General features: G+C 59.3%; 1 protein-coding gene across 7 annotated transcripts in view; it reads right to left on the bottom strand.

Annotated features, from left to right (window-relative positions):
- The window catches only part of LOC106576154 (signal peptide, CUB and EGF-like domain-containing protein 1), a 176,270-nt gene that overhangs the window by 24,398 nt on the left and 135,031 nt on the right, over positions 1 to 16,841 (bottom strand). The gene's annotated exons all lie outside the window — the stretch shown is intronic.

Raw genomic sequence — 16,841 nt, 5'->3', positions numbered from 1 at the left:
GCAAGCCGGATCCCCTGGGGCTGTGCATGCGGTGCCAACCCTCCAGCCTGGTGTGATCGGATGTCACGCTACGTCCTCCCTAACCCCATCCAACCCTGGAGAGGGTCATTTGGGTATATTTCCCTCCTTGGAGGATTGCCAATACCACACTCAACAAGGGAGGAAAGGAGGAAAGGAAAGTGGAGGAGGAAGAGATGGAAACAAAGTGGAGGAGGAGAAGGTAGATTTAGTGGAGGAGGAGAAAAGCAGGTGAAGAAAGAGGAGGAAAGTGGAAGAGTAGAGGGAGGAGGAAGAGACGGAAGAGAAAGCAAAGGAGGGAGTATTAAGAGGAGGAGGGAGAAAGGCAAATAAAAGAAGAGGAAAGTGGAAGAGTGGAGGGAGGAGGAAGAGGACAATAGCATGGCAGATTACACGGGCTAAACCCTTTTTGATTGGTGCTCTAAGTGATGAAAACTGCTGGGGATTAACACCTAAGCCTTTGCGTCGGAGAGTCAGTCAAGCAAGACACCACAGGGAAGACCCAACTAAGACAGGAGTGGAGGGGAGGAGAACTGGGGGGAGATGGGAAGGAGGAGGGGAGGAGGAGGGGGTAGGAAAGGAAGGAAAAGGAGAGGCGGGGAGAGAAAGGAAAGCAGGAGAGGAGGGAGAGGAAGAGAGGTGACTGGAAGAAAAAGAGAGGGTAGATGGAAAGGGGTCGTGAAAAAACACGAGGAGAAGGGAAGTAGGTGGGGAGGGCGAAAAGAGAAGGGAGGGGGAGGAAAGACCAAGAGAAGGAGGACGGTCAGATATTGCATGTCTCCAATAATCAGTCCACCGTGCAACGAGCCAAGTCAGATAAATTAAGACAAATATATACAGTTGAGTAATGTAAAAGAACATCAGAATAAAATAGTCCTCAGATGTCAGGGCCTGTGTTTTCCTATAACAATGTATCCTGATATAAGGCTGACCCTTTGAACCGATGACCTCATTGAAAGCTGAGCTCTCAAGCAATTACCTCATCGAAAGCTGTGCTCTCAAGCAATGACCTCATCGAAAGCTGTGCTCTCAAGCAATGACCTCATCGAAAGCTGTGCTCTCAAGCAATAACCTCATCGAAAGCTGTGCTCTCAAGCAATAACCTCATCGAAAGCTGTGCTCTCAAGCAATGACCTCATCGAAAGCTGTGCTCTCAAGCAATAACCTCATCGAAAGCTGTGCTCTCAACACTAACATAATCACTTGCTTTCTTTCTCTCCTCTTCCATCATCATTTGCTTTTTGATGATTGCTTTCTTAGAGAGAAGACCTCTTTCTCTCGGTTCTGTCCTCTCTACTCCCCCTTTCCATCTCCTCCACTTTCTGTTCATTTCTTCCTCTCGTCTCGCTCATGCTGTGTCCTCCCAGGCAGTTCTACCCTGCAGTAGAATCCCTGGGTATTTTAAATCAATCACGGCTTTTCCGTTTCCTTGGCATGCCGACAGCAGATCTAATCTCTATCTCAAACAGGAGGGGTGGCTACCTTCTCTCTCACACACACATACTCTCTCTCTAAGGTGCTAGCTATAACCGAGGGTTCTACATGGAACCCAAAAGGGTTCTACCTGGCTCCCAAAAAGGATTATCCTATGGGGACAGCCGAAGAACACTTTTGGAACCCTTTTTTCAAGGAATGTACCACCCCTCTCTCGCCACTTCTCTCTCTCTCACATAAACACCACCTCCCCTGCCGTCCCTCAGATGCCAATTGCCCACCATCCCAGACAAGTCTACAGGTATAACACTATCGCACCCAACCTACCGGCCCAAACTTCCCCAACACAGACAAAGATCCCTAATTATTCAATAAGTCTGGCAGCCATAATCACTGGAATAGCATAGCCACCACATTTCCCCACGCTTAATGGCCACTCTGTGGAAGCCTGAGCCCAATAATGGTCTATATAATTACCTTTAATAGCCCTTAAATAAGCTTCAAACTTAAATAAACACATTAAGCATCCACACATCTTGAAATGATAAAAAACTGTGTGTGAGAGAGAGAAATGGTGTGTGTAAATGAGAGAGAGGGAGTGTGTATGTCTGTATGTGTGGGAGAGGTAGATATAGAAAGAGTGTGAGAGAGAGGAAGAGAGAGAGAGAGAGAGAAAGAGGAGAAACAAAGAGATAGTGAGAAAAGCAGAGTGACAGGAGGGGGGAAGTGAGACAGGGGAGTGGGAAGTGAGACAGGGGAGTGAGAAATGAGACAGGGGGAAGGAGGGGGAAGGAGAGGGGGAAGGAGAGGGGGAAGGAGACAGGGGAGTGAGAAATAAGACAGGGGAGTGGGAAGGAGACAGGGGAGAGGGAAGGAGACAGGGGAGTGAGAAATAAGACAGGGGAGTGGGAAGGAGACAGGGGAGAGGGAAGGAGACAGGGGAGTGAGAAATAAGACAGGGGAGTGGGAAGGAGACAGGGGAAGGCGAAGTGAGACAGGGGAGGGGGAAGGAGACAGGGGAGGGGGAAGGAGACAGGGGAGTGGGAAGTGAGACAGGGGAGGGGGAAGTGAGACAGGGGAGGGGGAAGGAGACAGGGGAGTGGGAAGTGAGACAGGGGAGTGGGAAGTGAGACAAGGGAGTGGGAAGTGAGACAGGGGAGAGGGAAGTGAGACAGGGGAGGGGAAAGTGAGACAGGGGAGGGGGAAGTGAGACAGGGGAGTGGGAAGTGAGACAGGGGAGGGGGAAGTGAGACAAGGTAGGGTGAAGTAAGTCAGGGGAGTGGGAAGTGAGACAGGGGAGTGGGAAGGAGACAGGGGAGGGGGAAGGAGACAGGGGAGGGGGAAGTGAGACAGGGGAGGGGGAAGTGAGACAGGGGAGGGGGAAGTGAGACAGGGGAGTGGGAAGTGAGACAGTGGAGGGGGAAGTGAGACAGGGGAGTGGGAAGGAGACAGGGGAGTGGGAAGTGAGACAGGGGAGGGGGAAGTGAGACAGGGGAGGGGGAAGTGAGACAGGGGAGTGGGAAGGAGACAGGGGAGGGGGAAGGAGACAGGGGAGTGGGAAGGAGACAGGGGAGTGGGAAGTGAGACAGGGGAGGGGGAAGTGAGACAGGGGAGTGGGAAGGAGACAGGGGAGTGGGAAGTGAGACAGGGGAGTGGGAAGTGAGACAGGGGAGGGGGAAGTGAGACAGGGGAGTGGGAAGGAGACAGGGGAGTGGGAAGTGAGACAGGGGAGTGGGAAGTGAGACAGGGGAGGGGGAAGGAGACAGGGGAGTGGGAAGTGAGACAGGGGAGTGGGAAGTGAGACAAGGGAGTGGGAAGTGAGACAGGGGAGAGGGAAGTGAGACAGGGGAGGGGAAAGTGAGACAGGGGAGAGGGAAGTGAGACAGGGGAGTGGGAAGTGAGACAGGGGAGGGGGAAGTGAGACAAGGTAGGGTGAAGTAAGTCAGGGGAGTGGGAAGTGAGACAGGGGAGTGGGAAGGAGACAGGGGAGGGGGAAGGAGACAGGGGAGTGGGAAGTGAGACAGGGGAGTGGGAAGGAGACAGGGGAGTGGGAAGGAGACAGGGGAGGGGGAAGTGAGACAAGGTAGGGTGAAGTAAGTCAGGGGAGTGGGAAGTGAGACAGGGGAGTGGGAAGTGAGACAGGGGAGTGGGAAGTGAGACAGGGGAGGGGGAAGTGAGACAGGGGAGTGGGAAGGAGACAGGGGAGGGGGAAGTGAGACAGGGGAGGGGGAAGTGAGACAGGGGAGTGGGAAGGAGACAGGGGAGTGGGAAGTGAGACAGGGGAGGGGGAAGTGAGACAGGGGAGTGGGAAGGAGACAGGGGAGTGGGAAGGAGACAGGGGAGTGGGAAGTGAGACAGGGGAGGGGGAAGTGAGACAGGGGAGTGGGAAGGAGACAGGGGAGGGGGAAGTGAGACAGGGGAGGGGGAAGTGAGACAGGGGAGTGGGAAGGAGACAGGGGAGTGGGAAGTGAGACAGGGGAGTGGGAAGTGAGACAGGGGAGTGGGAAGGAGACAGGGGAGTGGGAAGTGAGACAGGGGAGTGGGAAGTGAGACAGGGGAGGGGGAAGGAGACAGGGGAGTGGGAAGTGAGACAGGGGAGTGGGAAGTGAGACAAGGGAGTGGGAAGTGAGACAGGGGAGAGGGAAGTGAGACAGGGGAGGGGAAAGTGAGACAGGGGAGGGGGAAGTGAGACAGGGGAGTGGGAAGTGAGACAGGGGAGGGGGAAGTGAGACAAGGTAGGGTGAAGTAAGTCAGGGGAGTGGGAAGTGAGACAGGGGAGTGGGAAGTGAGACAGGGGAGGGGGAAGTGAGACAGGGGAGGGGGAAGTGAGACAGGGGAGGGGGAAGTGAGACAGTAGAGGGGGATGTTAGACAGGGGAGGGGGAAGGAGACAGGGGAGTGGGAAGTGAGACAGGGGAGTGGGAAGGAGACAGGGGAGGGGGAAGTGAGACAGGGGAGGGGGAAGTGAGACAGGGGAGGGGGAAGTGAGACAGGGGAGTGGGAAGTGAGACAGGGGAGTGGGAAGGAGACAGGGGAGAGGGAAGTGAGACAGGGGAGTGGGAAGTGAGACAGGGGAGTGGGAAGTGAGACAGGGGAGTGGGAAGTGAGACAGGGGAGAGGGAAGTGAGACAGGGGAGGGGAAAGTGAGACAGGGGAGGGGGAAGTGAGACAGGGGAGTGGGAAGTGAGACAGGGGAGGGGGAAGTGAGACAGGGGAGTGGGAAGGAGACAGGGGAGTGGGAAATGAGACAGGGGAGTGGGAAGTGAGACAGGGGAGGGGGAAGTGAGACAAGGTAGGGTGAAGTAAGTCAGGGGAGTGGGAAGTGAGACAGGGGAGTGGGAAGTGAGACAGGGGAGTGGGAAGGAGACAGGGGAGTGGGAAGTGAGACAGGGGAGTGGGAAGTGAGACAAGGTAGGGTGAAGTAAGTCAGGGGAGTGGGAAGTGAGACAGGGGAGTGGGAAGTGAGACAGGGGAGTGGGAAGTGAGACAGGGGAGTGGGAAGTGAGACAGGGGAGTGGGAAGGAGACAGGGGAGTGGGAAGGAGACAGGGGAGTGGGAAGGAGACAGGGGAGTGGGAAGTGAGACAGGGGAGTGGGAAGTGAGACAGGGGAGGGGGAAGTGAGACAAGGTAGGGTGAAGTAAGTCAGGGGAGTGGGAAGTGAGACAGGGGAGTGGGAAGTGAGACAGGGGAGTGGGAAGGAGACAGGGGAGTGGGAAGTGAGACAGGGGAGTGGGAAGTGAGACAGGGGAGTGGGAAGGAGACAGGGGAGTGGGAAGTGAGACAGGGGAGGGGGAAGTGAGACAGGGGAGTGGGAAGGAGACAGGGGAGTGGGAAATGAGACAGGGGAGTGGGAAGTGAGACAGGGGAGGGGGAAGTGAGACAAGGTAGGGTGAAGTAAGTCAGGGGAGTGGGAAGTGAGACAGGGGAGTGGGAAGTGAGACAGGGGAGTGGGAAGGAGACAGGGGAGTGGGAAATGAGACAGGGGAGGGGGAAGTGAGACAGGGGAGTGGGAAATGAGACAGGGGAGTGGGAAGTGAGACAGGGGAGTGGGAAGGAGACAGGGGAGAGGGAAGTGAGACAGGGGAGTGGTTAGTGAGACAGGGGAGAAAGAAGTGAGACAGGGGAGTGGGAAGTGAGACAGGGGAGTGGGAAGTGAGACAGGGGAGTGGGAAGGAGACAGGGGAGAGGGAAGTGAGACAGGGGAGTGGGAAGTGAGACAGGGGAGGGGGAAGTGAGACAGGGGAGAGGGAAGTGAGACAGGGGAGTGGGAAGTGAGACAGGGTAGTGGGAAGGAGACAGGGGAGTGGGAAGGAGACAGGGGAGTGGGAAGTGGGGGAGTGGGAAATGAGACAGGGGAGGGGGAAGTGAGACAGGGGAGTGGGAAGTGAGACAGGGGAGGGGGAAGTGAGACAGGGGAGTGGGAAATGAGACAGGGGAGTGGGAAGTGAGACAGGGGAGGGGGAAGTGAGACAGGGGAGTGGGAAGTGAGACAGGGGAGTGGGAAGTGAGACAGGGGAGGGGGAAGGAGACAGGGGAGTGGGAAGTGAGACAGGGGAGGGGGAAGTGAGACAGGGGAGTGGGAAGTGAGACAGGGGAGGGGGAAGTGAGACAGGGGAGTGGGAAATGAGACACGGGAGTGGGAAGTGAGACAGGGGAGGGGGAAGTGAGACAGGGGAGGGGGAAGTGAGACAGGGGAGTGGGAAGTGAGACAGGGGAGTGGGAAGTGAGACAGGGGAGGGGGAAGTGAGACAGGGGAGGGGGAAGTGAGACAGGGGAGGGGGAAGTAAGACAGGGGAGTGGGAAGGAGACAGGGGAGTGGGAAGGAGACAGGGGAGGGGGAAGTGAGACAGGGGAGTGGGAAGTGAGACAGGCGAGGGGGAAGTGAGACAGGGGAGGGGGAAGTGAGACAGGGGAGGGGGAAGTAAGACAGGGGAGTGGGAAGGAGACAGGGGAGGGGGAAGGAGACAGGGGAGTGGGAAGTGAGACAGGGGAGGGGGAAGTGAGACAGGGGAGGGGGAAGCAAGACAGGGGAGTGGGAAGGAGACAGGGGAGGGGGAAGTGAGACAGGGGAGTGGGAAGTGAGACAGGCGAGGGGGAAGGAGACAGGGGAGGGGGAAGTGAGACAGGGGAGTGGGAAGGAGACAGGGGAGTGGGAAGTGAGACAGGGGAGTGGGAAGTGAGACAGGGGAGGGGGAAGTGAGACAGGGGAGTGGGAAGGAGACAGGGGAGAGGGAAGTGAGACAGGGGAGGGGAAAGTGAGACAGGGGAGGGGGAAGTGAGACAGGGGAGTGGGAAGTGAGACAGGGGAGGGGGAAGTGAGACAAGGTAGGGTGAAGTAAGTCAGGGGAGTGGGAAGTGAGACAGGGGAGTGGGAAGTGAGACAGGGGAGTGGGAAGTGAGACAGGGGAGTGGGAAATGAGACAGGGGAGTGGGAAGTGAGACAGGGGAGGGGGAAGTGAGACAGGGGAGTGGGAAGTGAGACAGGGGAGTGGGAAATGAGACAGGGGAGTGGGAAGTGAGACAGGGGAGGGGGAAGTGAGACAGGGGAGTGGGAAGTGAGACAGGGGAGGGGGAAGTGAGACAGGGGAGTGGGAAGGAGACAGGGGAGTGGGAAGGAGACAGGGGAGTGGGAAGTGAGACAGGGGAGTGGGAAGTGAGACAGGGGACGGGGAAGGAGACAGGGGAGGGGGAAGGAGACAGGCGAGGGGGAAGTGAGACAGGCGAGGGGGAAGGAGACAGGCGAGGGGGAAGTGAGACAGGGGAGTGGGAAGTGAGACAGGGGAGGGGGAAGTGAGACAGGGGAGGGGGAAGTGAGACAGGGGAGTGGGAAATGAGACAGGGGAGGGGGAAGTGAGACAGGGGAGGTGGAAGTGAGACAGGGGAGGGGGAAGTGAGACAGGGGAGGGGGAAGGAGACAGGGGAGGGGGAAGTGAGACAGGGGAGTGGGAAGTGAGACAGGGGAGTGGGAAATGAGACAGGGGAGTGGGAAGTGAGACAGGGGAGTGGGAAGTGAGACAAGGGAGTGGGAAGTGAGACAGGGGAGAGGGAAGTGAGACAGGGGAGGGGAAAGTGAGACAGGGGAGGGGGAAGTGAGACAGGGGAGTGGGAAGTGAGACAGGGGAGGGGGAAGTGAGACAAGGTAGGGTGAAGTAAGTCAGGGGAGTGGGAAGTGAGACAGGGGAGTGGGAAGGAGACAGGGGAGGGGGAAGGAGACAGGGGAGTGGGAAGTGAGACAGGGGAGGGGGAAGTGAGACAGGGGAGTGGGAAGGAGACAGGGGAGTGGGAAGGAGACAGGGGAGTGGGAAGTGAGACAGGGGAGGGGGAAGTGAGACAGGGGAGTGGGAAGGAGACAGGGGAGGGGGAAGGAGACAGGGGAGGGGGAAGTGAGACAGGGGAGTGGGAAGGAGACAGGGGAGTGGGAAGTGAGACAGGGGAGTGGGAAGTGAGACAGGGGAGGGGGAAGGAGACAGGGGAGTGGGAAGTGAGACAGGGGAGTGGGAAGTGAGACAAGGGAGTGGGAAGTGAGACAGGGGAGAGGGAAGTGAGACAGGGGAGGGGAAAGTGAGACAGGGGAGGGGGAAGTGAGACAGGGGAGTGGGAAGTGAGACAGGGGAGTGGGAAGTGAGACAGGGGAGTGGGAAGTGAGACAGGGGAGAGGGAAGTGAGACAGGGGAGTGGGAAGGAGACAGGGGAGTGGGAAGTGAGACAGGGGAGTGGGAAGTGAGACAGGGGAGGGGGAAGTGAGACAAGGTAGGGTGAAGTAAGTCAGGGGAGTGGGAAGTGAGACAGGGGAGTGGGAAGTGAGACAGGGGAGTGGGAAGGAGACAGGGGAGTGGGAAGTGAGACAGGGGAGTGGGAAGTGAGACAGGGGAGTGGGAAGGAGACAGGGGAGTGGGAAGTGAGACAGGGGAGGGGGAAGTGAGACAGGGGAGTGGGAAGGAGACAGGGGAGTGGGAAATGAGACAGGGGAGTGGGAAGTGAGACAGGGGAAGGTGTGAGACAAGGTAGGGTGAAGTAAGTCAGGGGAGTGGGAAGTGAGACAGGGGAGTGGGAAGTGAGACAGGGGAGTGGGAAGGAGACAGGGGAGTGGGAAATGAGACAGGGGAGGGGGAAGTGAGACAGGGGAGTGGGAAATGAGACAGGGGAGTGGGAAGTGAGACAGGGGAGGGGGAAGTGAGACAGGGGAGTGGGAAGGAGACAGGGGAGGGGGAAGTGAGACAGGGGAGTGGGAAATGAGACAGGGGAGTGGGAAGTGAGACAGGGGAGTGGGAAGGAGACAGGGGAGTGGGAAGTGAGACAGAGGAGTGGGAAGGAGACAGGGGAGAGGGAAGTGAGACAGGGGAGTGGTTAGTGAGACAGGGGAGAAAGAAGTGAGACAGGGGAGTGGGAAGTGAGACAGGGGAGTGGGAAGTGAGACAGGGGAGTGGGAAGGAGACAGGGGAGAGGGAAGTGAGACAGGGGAGTGGGAAGTGAGACAGGGGAGGGGGAAGTGAGACAGGGGAGAGGGAAGTGAGACAGGGGAGTGGGAAGTGAGACAGGGTAGTGGGAAGGAGACAGGGGAGTGGGAAGGAGACAGGGGAGTGGGAAGTGGGGGAGTGGGAAATGAGACAGGGGAGGGGGAAGTGAGACAGGGGAGTGGGAAGTGAGACAGGGGAGGGGGAAGTGAGACAGGGGAGTGGGAAATGAGACAGGGGAGTGGGAAGTGAGACAGGGGAGGGGGAAGTGAGACAGGGGAGTGGGAAGTGAGACAGGGGAGTGGGAAGTGAGACAGGGGAGGGGGAAGGAGACAGGGGAGTGGGAAGTGAGACAGGGGAGGGGGAAGTGAGACAGGGGAGTGGGAAGTGAGACAGGGGAGGGGGAAGTGAGACAGGGGAGTGGGAAATGAGACACGGGAGTGGGAAGTGAGACAGGGGAGGGGGAAGTGAGACAGGGGAGGGGGAAGTGAGACAGGGGAGTGGGAAGTGAGACAGGGGAGTGGGAAGTGAGACAGGGGAGTGGGAAGGAGACAGGGGAGTGGGAAGGAGACAGGGGAGGGGGAAGTGAGACAGGGGAGTGGGAAGTGAGACAGGCGAGGGGGAAGTGAGACAGGGGAGGGGGAAGTGAGACAGGGGAGGGGGAAGTAAGACAGGGGAGTGGGAAGGAGACAGGGGAGGGGGAAGGAGACAGGGGAGGGGGAAGGAGACAGGGGAGGGGGAAGGAGACAGGGGAGTGGGAAGTGAGACAGGGGAGGGGGAAGTGAGACAGGGGAGGGGGAAGGAGACAGGGGAGTGGGAAGTGAGACAGGGGAGTGGGAAGTGAGACAAGGGAGTGGGAAGTGAGACAGGGGAGAGGGAAGTGAGACAGGGGAGGGGAAAGTGAGACAGGGGAGGGGGAAGTGAGACAGGGGAGTGGGAAGTGAGACAGGGGAGGGGGAAGTGAGACAAGGTAGGGTGAAGTAAGTCAGGGGAGTGGGAAGTGAGACAGGGGAGTGGGAAGGAGACAGGGGAGGGGGAAGTGAGACAGGGGAGGGGGAAGTGAGACAGGGGAGGGGGAAGTGAGACAGTAGAGGGGGATGTTAGACAGGGGAGGGGGAAGGAGACAGGGGAGTGGGAAGTGAGACAGGGGAGTGGGAAGGAGACAGGGGAGGGGGAAGTGAGACAGGGGAGGGGGAAGTGAGACAGGGGAGGGGGAAGTGAGACAGGGGAGTGGGAAGTGAGACAGGGGAGTGGGAAGGAGACAGGGGAGAGGGAAGTGAGACAGGGGAGTGGGAAGTGAGACAGGGGAGTGGGAAGTGAGACAGGGGAGTGGGAAGTGAGACAGGGGAGAGGGAAGTGAGACAGGGGAGGGGAAAGTGAGACAGGGGAGGGGGAAGTGAGACAGGGGAGTGGGAAGTGAGACAGGGGAGGGGGAAGTGAGACAGGGGAGTGGGAAGGAGACAGGGGAGTGGGAAATGAGACAGGGGAGTGGGAAGTGAGACAGGGGAGGGGGAAGTGAGACAAGGTAGGGTGAAGTAAGTCAGGGGAGTGGGAAGTGAGACAGGGGAGTGGGAAGTGAGACAGGGGAGTGGGAAGGAGACAGGGGAGTGGGAAGTGAGACAGGGGAGTGGGAAGTGAGACAAGGTAGGGTGAAGTAAGTCAGGGGAGTGGGAAGTGAGACAGGGGAGTGGGAAGTGAGACAGGGGAGTGGGAAGTGAGACAGGGGAGTGGGAAGTGAGACAGGGGAGTGGGAAGGAGACAGGGGAGTGGGAAGGAGACAGGGGAGTGGGAAGGAGACAGGGGAGTGGGAAGTGAGACAGGGGAGTGGGAAGTGAGACAGGGGAGGGGGAAGTGAGACAAGGTAGGGTGAAGTAAGTCAGGGGAGTGGGAAGTGAGACAGGGGAGTGGGAAGTGAGACAGGGGAGTGGGAAGGAGACAGGGGAGTGGGAAGTGAGACAGGGGAGTGGGAAGTGAGACAGGGGAGTGGGAAGGAGACAGGGGAGTGGGAAGTGAGACAGGGGAGGGGGAAGTGAGACAGGGGAGTGGGAAGGAGACAGGGGAGTGGGAAATGAGACAGGGGAGTGGGAAGTGAGACAGGGGAGGGGGAAGTGAGACAAGGTAGGGTGAAGTAAGTCAGGGGAGTGGGAAGTGAGACAGGGGAGTGGGAAGTGAGACAGGGGAGTGGGAAGGAGACAGGGGAGTGGGAAATGAGACAGGGGAGGGGGAAGTGAGACAGGGGAGTGGGAAATGAGACAGGGGAGTGGGAAGTGAGACAGGGGAGTGGGAAGGAGACAGGGGAGAGGGAAGTGAGACAGGGGAGTGGTTAGTGAGACAGGGGAGAAAGAAGTGAGACAGGGGAGTGGGAAGTGAGACAGGGGAGTGGGAAGTGAGACAGGGGAGTGGGAAGGAGACAGGGGAGAGGGAAGTGAGACAGGGGAGTGGGAAGTGAGACAGGGGAGGGGGAAGTGAGACAGGGGAGAGGGAAGTGAGACAGGGGAGTGGGAAGTGAGACAGGGTAGTGGGAAGGAGACAGGGGAGTGGGAAGGAGACAGGGGAGTGGGAAGTGGGGGAGTGGGAAATGAGACAGGGGAGGGGGAAGTGAGACAGGGGAGTGGGAAGTGAGACAGGGGAGGGGGAAGTGAGACAGGGGAGTGGGAAATGAGACAGGGGAGTGGGAAGTGAGACAGGGGAGGGGGAAGTGAGACAGGGGAGTGGGAAGTGAGACAGGGGAGTGGGAAGTGAGACAGGGGAGGGGGAAGGAGACAGGGGAGTGGGAAGTGAGACAGGGGAGGGGGAAGTGAGACAGGGGAGTGGGAAGTGAGACAGGGGAGGGGGAAGTGAGACAGGGGAGTGGGAAATGAGACACGGGAGTGGGAAGTGAGACAGGGGAGGGGGAAGTGAGACAGGGGAGGGGGAAGTGAGACAGGGGAGTGGGAAGTGAGACAGGGGAGTGGGAAGTGAGACAGGGGAGGGGGAAGTGAGACAGGGGAGGGGGAAGTGAGACAGGGGAGGGGGAAGTAAGACAGGGGAGTGGGAAGGAGACAGGGGAGTGGGAAGGAGACAGGGGAGGGGGAAGTGAGACAGGGGAGTGGGAAGTGAGACAGGCGAGGGGGAAGTGAGACAGGGGAGGGGGAAGTGAGACAGGGGAGGGGGAAGTAAGACAGGGGAGTGGGAAGGAGACAGGGGAGGGGGAAGGAGACAGGGGAGTGGGAAGTGAGACAGGGGAGGGGGAAGTGAGACAGGGGAGGGGGAAGCAAGACAGGGGAGTGGGAAGGAGACAGGGGAGGGGGAAGTGAGACAGGGGAGTGGGAAGTGAGACAGGCGAGGGGGAAGGAGACAGGGGAGGGGGAAGTGAGACAGGGGAGTGGGAAGGAGACAGGGGAGTGGGAAGTGAGACAGGGGAGTGGGAAGTGAGACAGGGGAGGGGGAAGTGAGACAGGGGAGTGGGAAGGAGACAGGGGAGAGGGAAGTGAGACAGGGGAGGGGAAAGTGAGACAGGGGAGGGGGAAGTGAGACAGGGGAGTGGGAAGTGAGACAGGGGAGGGGGAAGTGAGACAAGGTAGGGTGAAGTAAGTCAGGGGAGTGGGAAGTGAGACAGGGGAGTGGGAAGTGAGACAGGGGAGTGGGAAGTGAGACAGGGGAGTGGGAAATGAGACAGGGGAGTGGGAAGTGAGACAGGGGAGGGGGAAGTGAGACAGGGGAGTGGGAAGTGAGACAGGGGAGTGGGAAATGAGACAGGGGAGTGGGAAGTGAGACAGGGGAGGGGGAAGTGAGACAGGGGAGTGGGAAGTGAGACAGGGGAGGGGGAAGTGAGACAGGGGAGTGGGAAGGAGACAGGGGAGTGGGAAGGAGACAGGGGAGTGGGAAGTGAGACAGGGGAGTGGGAAGTGAGACAGGGGACGGGGAAGGAGACAGGGGAGGGGGAAGGAGACAGGCGAGGGGGAAGTGAGACAGGCGAGGGGGAAGGAGACAGGCGAGGGGGAAGTGAGACAGGGGAGTGGGAAGTGAGACAGGGGAGGGGGAAGTGAGACAGGGGAGGGGGAAGTGAGACAGGGGAGTGGGAAATGAGACAGGGGAGGGGGAAGTGAGACAGGGGAGGTGGAAGTGAGACAGGGGAGGGGGAAGTGAGACAGGGGAGGGGGAAGGAGACAGGGGAGGGGGAAGTGAGACAGGGGAGTGGGAAGTGAGACAGGGGAGTGGGAAATGAGACAGGGGAGTGGGAAGTGAGACAGGGGAGTGGGAAGTGAGACAAGGGAGTGGGAAGTGAGACAGGGGAGAGGGAAGTGAGACAGGGGAGGGGAAAGTGAGACAGGGGAGGGGGAAGTGAGACAGGGGAGTGGGAAGTGAGACAGGGGAGGGGGAAGTGAGACAAGGTAGGGTGAAGTAAGTCAGGGGAGTGGGAAGTGAGACAGGGGAGTGGGAAGGAGACAGGGGAGGGGGAAGGAGACAGGGGAGTGGGAAGTGAGACAGGGGAGGGGGAAGTGAGACAGGGGAGTGGGAAGGAGACAGGGGAGTGGGAAGGAGACAGGGGAGTGGGAAGTGAGACAGGGGAGGGGGAAGTGAGACAGGGGAGTGGGAAGGAGACAGGGGAGGGGGAAGGAGACAGGGGAGGGGGAAGTGAGACAGGGGAGTGGGAAGGAGACAGGGGAGTGGGAAGTGAGACAGGGGAGTGGGAAGTGAGACAGGGGAGGGGGAAGGAGACAGGGGAGTGGGAAGTGAGACAGGGGAGTGGGAAGTGAGACAAGGGAGTGGGAAGTGAGACAGGGGAGAGGGAAGTGAGACAGGGGAGGGGAAAGTGAGACAGGGGAGGGGGAAGTGAGACAGGGGAGTGGGAAGTGAGACAGGGGAGGGGGAAGTGAGACAAGGTAGGGTGAAGTAAGTCAGGGGAGTGGGAAGTGAGACAGGGGAGTGGGAAGTGAGACAGGGGAGTGGGAAGTGAGACAGGGGAGGGGGAAGTGAGACAGGGGAGGGGGAAGTGAGACAGTAGAGGGGGATGTTAGACAGGGGAGGGGGAAGGAGACAGGGGAGTGGGAAGTGAGACAGGGGAGTGGGAAGGAGACAGGGGAGGGGGAAGTGAGACAGGGGAGGGGGAAGTGAGACAGGGGAGGGGGAAGTGAGACAGGGGAGTGGGAAGTGAGACAGGGGAGTGGGAAGGAGACAGGGGAGAGGGAAGTGAGACAGGGGAGTGGGAAGTGAGACAGGGGAGTGGGAAGTGAGACAGGGGAGAGGGAAGTGAGACAGGGGAGGGGAAAGTGAGACAGGGGAGGGGGAAGTGAGACAGGGGAGTGGGAAGTGAGACAGGGGAGGGGGAAGTGAGACAAGGTAGGGTGAAGTAAGTCAGGGGAGTGGGAAGTGAGACAGGGGAGTGGGAAGGAGACAGGGGAGTGGGAAGTGAGACAGGGGAGTGGGAAGTGAGACAGGGGAGTGGGAAGTGAGACAGGGGAGAGGGAAGTGAGACAGGGGAGTGGGAAGGAGACAGGGGAGTGGGAAGTGAGACAGGGGAGTGGGAAGTGAGACAGGGGAGGGGGAAGTGAGACAAGGTAGGGTGAAGTAAGTCAGGGGAGTGGGAAGTGAGACAGGGGAGTGGGAAGTGAGACAGGGGAGTGGGAAGGAGACAGGGGAGTGGGAAGTGAGACAGGGGAGTGGGAAGTGAGACAGGGGAGTGGGAAGGAGACAGGGGAGTGGGAAGTGAGACAGGGGAGGGGGAAGTGAGACAGGGGAGTGGGAAGGAGACAGGGGAGTGGGAAATGAGACAGGGGAGTGGGAAGTGAGACAGGGGAGGGGGAAGTGAGACAAGGTAGGGTGAAGTAAGTCAGGGGAGTGGGAAGTGAGACAGGGGAGTGGGAAGTGAGACAGGGGAGTGGGAAGGAGACAGGGGAGTGGGAAATGAGACAGGGGAGGGGGAAGTGAGACAGGGGAGTGGGAAATGAGACAGGGGAGTGGGAAGTGAGACAGGGGAGGGGGAAGTGAGACAGGGGAGTGGGAAGGAGACAGGGGAGGGGGAAGTGAGACAGGGGAGTGGGAAATGAGACAGGGGAGTGGGAAGTGAGACAGGGGAGTGGGAAGGAGACAGGGGAGTGGGAAGTGAGACAGAGGAGTGGGAAGGAGACAGGGGAGAGGGAAGTGAGACAGGGGAGTGGTTAGTGAGACAGGGGAGAAAGAAGTGAGACAGGGGAGTGGGAAGTGAGACAGGGGAGTGGGAAGTGAGACAGGGGAGTGGGAAGGAGACAGGGGAGAGGGAAGTGAGACAGGGGAGTGGGAAGTGAGACAGGGGAGGGGGAAGTGAGACAGGGGAGAGGGAAGTGAGACAGGGGAGTGGGAAGTGAGACAGGGTAGTGGGAAGGAGACAGGGGAGTGGGAAGGAGACAGGGGAGTGGGAAGTGGGGGAGTGGGAAATGAGACAGGGGAGGGGGAAGTGAGACAGGGGAGTGGGAAGTGAGACAGGGGAGGGGGAAGTGAGACAGGGGAGTGGGAAATGAGACAGGGGAGTGGGAAGTGAGACAGGGGAGGGGGAAGTGAGACAGGGGAGTGGGAAGTGAGACAGGGGAGTGGGAAGTGAGACAGGGGAGGGGGAAGGAGACAGGGGAGTGGGAAGTGAGACAGGGGAGGGGGAAGTGAGACAGGGGAGTGGGAAGTGAGACAGGGGAGGGGGAAGTGAGACAGGGGAGTGGGAAATGAGACACGGGAGTGGGAAGTGAGACAGGGGAGGGGGAAGTGAGACAGGGGAGGGGGAAGTGAGACAGGGGAGTGGGAAGTGAGACAGGGGAGTGGGAAGTGAGACAGGGGAGTGGGAAGGAGACAGGGGAGTGGGAAGGAGACAGGGGAGGGGGAAGTGAGACAGGGGAGTGGGAAGTGAGACAGGCGAGGGGGAAGTGAGACAGGGGAGGGGGAAGTGAGACAGGGGAGGGGGAAGTAAGACAGGGGAGTGGGAAGGAGACAGGGGAGGGGGAAGGAGACAGGGGAGGGGGAAGGAGACAGGGGAGGGGGAAGGAGACAGGGGAGTGGGAAGTGAGACAGGGGAGGGGGAAGTGAGACAGGGGAGGGGGAAGGAGACAGGGGAGTGGGAAGTGAGACAGGGGAGTGGGAAGTGAGACAAGGGAGTGGGAAGTGAGACAGGGGAGAGGGAAGTGAGACAGGGGAGGGGAAAGTGAGACAGGGGAGGGGGAAGTGAGACAGGGGAGTGGGAAGTGAGACAGGGGAGGGGGAAGTGAGACAAGGTAGGGTGAAGTAAGTCAGGGGAGTGGGAAGTGAGACAGGGGAGTGGGAAGGAGACAGGGGAGGGGGAAGGAGACAGGGGAGGGGGAAGTGAGACAGGGGAGTGGGAAGTGAGACAGGGGAGTGGGAAGGAGACAGGGGAGGGGGAAGTGAGACAGGGGAGTGGGAAATGAGACAGGGGAGTGGGAAGTGAGACAGGGGAGTGGGAAGGAGACAGGGGAGTGGGAAGTGAGACAGAGGAGTGGGAAGGAGACAGGGGAGAGGGAAGTGAGACAGGGGAGTGGTTAGTGAGACAGGGGAGAAAGAAGTGAGACAGGGGAGTGGGAAGTGAGACAGGGGAGTGGGAAGTGAGACAGGGGAGTGGGAAGGAGACAGGGGAGAGGGAAGTGAGACAGGGGAGTGGGAAGTGAGACAGGGGAGGGGGAAGTGAGACAGGGGAGAGGGAAGTGAGACAGGGGAGTGGGAAGTGAGACAGGGTAGTGGGAAGGAGACAGGGGAGTGGGAAGGAGACAGGGGAGTGGGAAGTGGGGGAGTGGGAAATGAGACAGGGGAGGGGGAAGTGAGACAGGGGAGTGGGAAGTGAGACAGGGGAGGGGGAAGTGAGACAGGGGAGTGGGAAATGAGACAGGGGAGTGGGAAGTGAGACAGGGGAGGGGGAAGTGAGACAGGGGAGTGGGAAGTGAGACAGGGGAGTGGGAAGTGAGACAGGGGAGGGGGAAG

This window comes from Salmo salar, chromosome 17 (genome assembly GCF_965601325.2).
Source record: "Salmo salar chromosome 17, fSalSal1, whole genome shotgun sequence".
Lineage (NCBI taxonomy): Eukaryota > Metazoa > Chordata > Actinopteri > Salmoniformes > Salmonidae > Salmo > Salmo salar.
The sequence above is the reverse complement of the archived record's forward strand: the minus strand, read 5'-3'. Positions and strand labels throughout refer to the sequence as shown.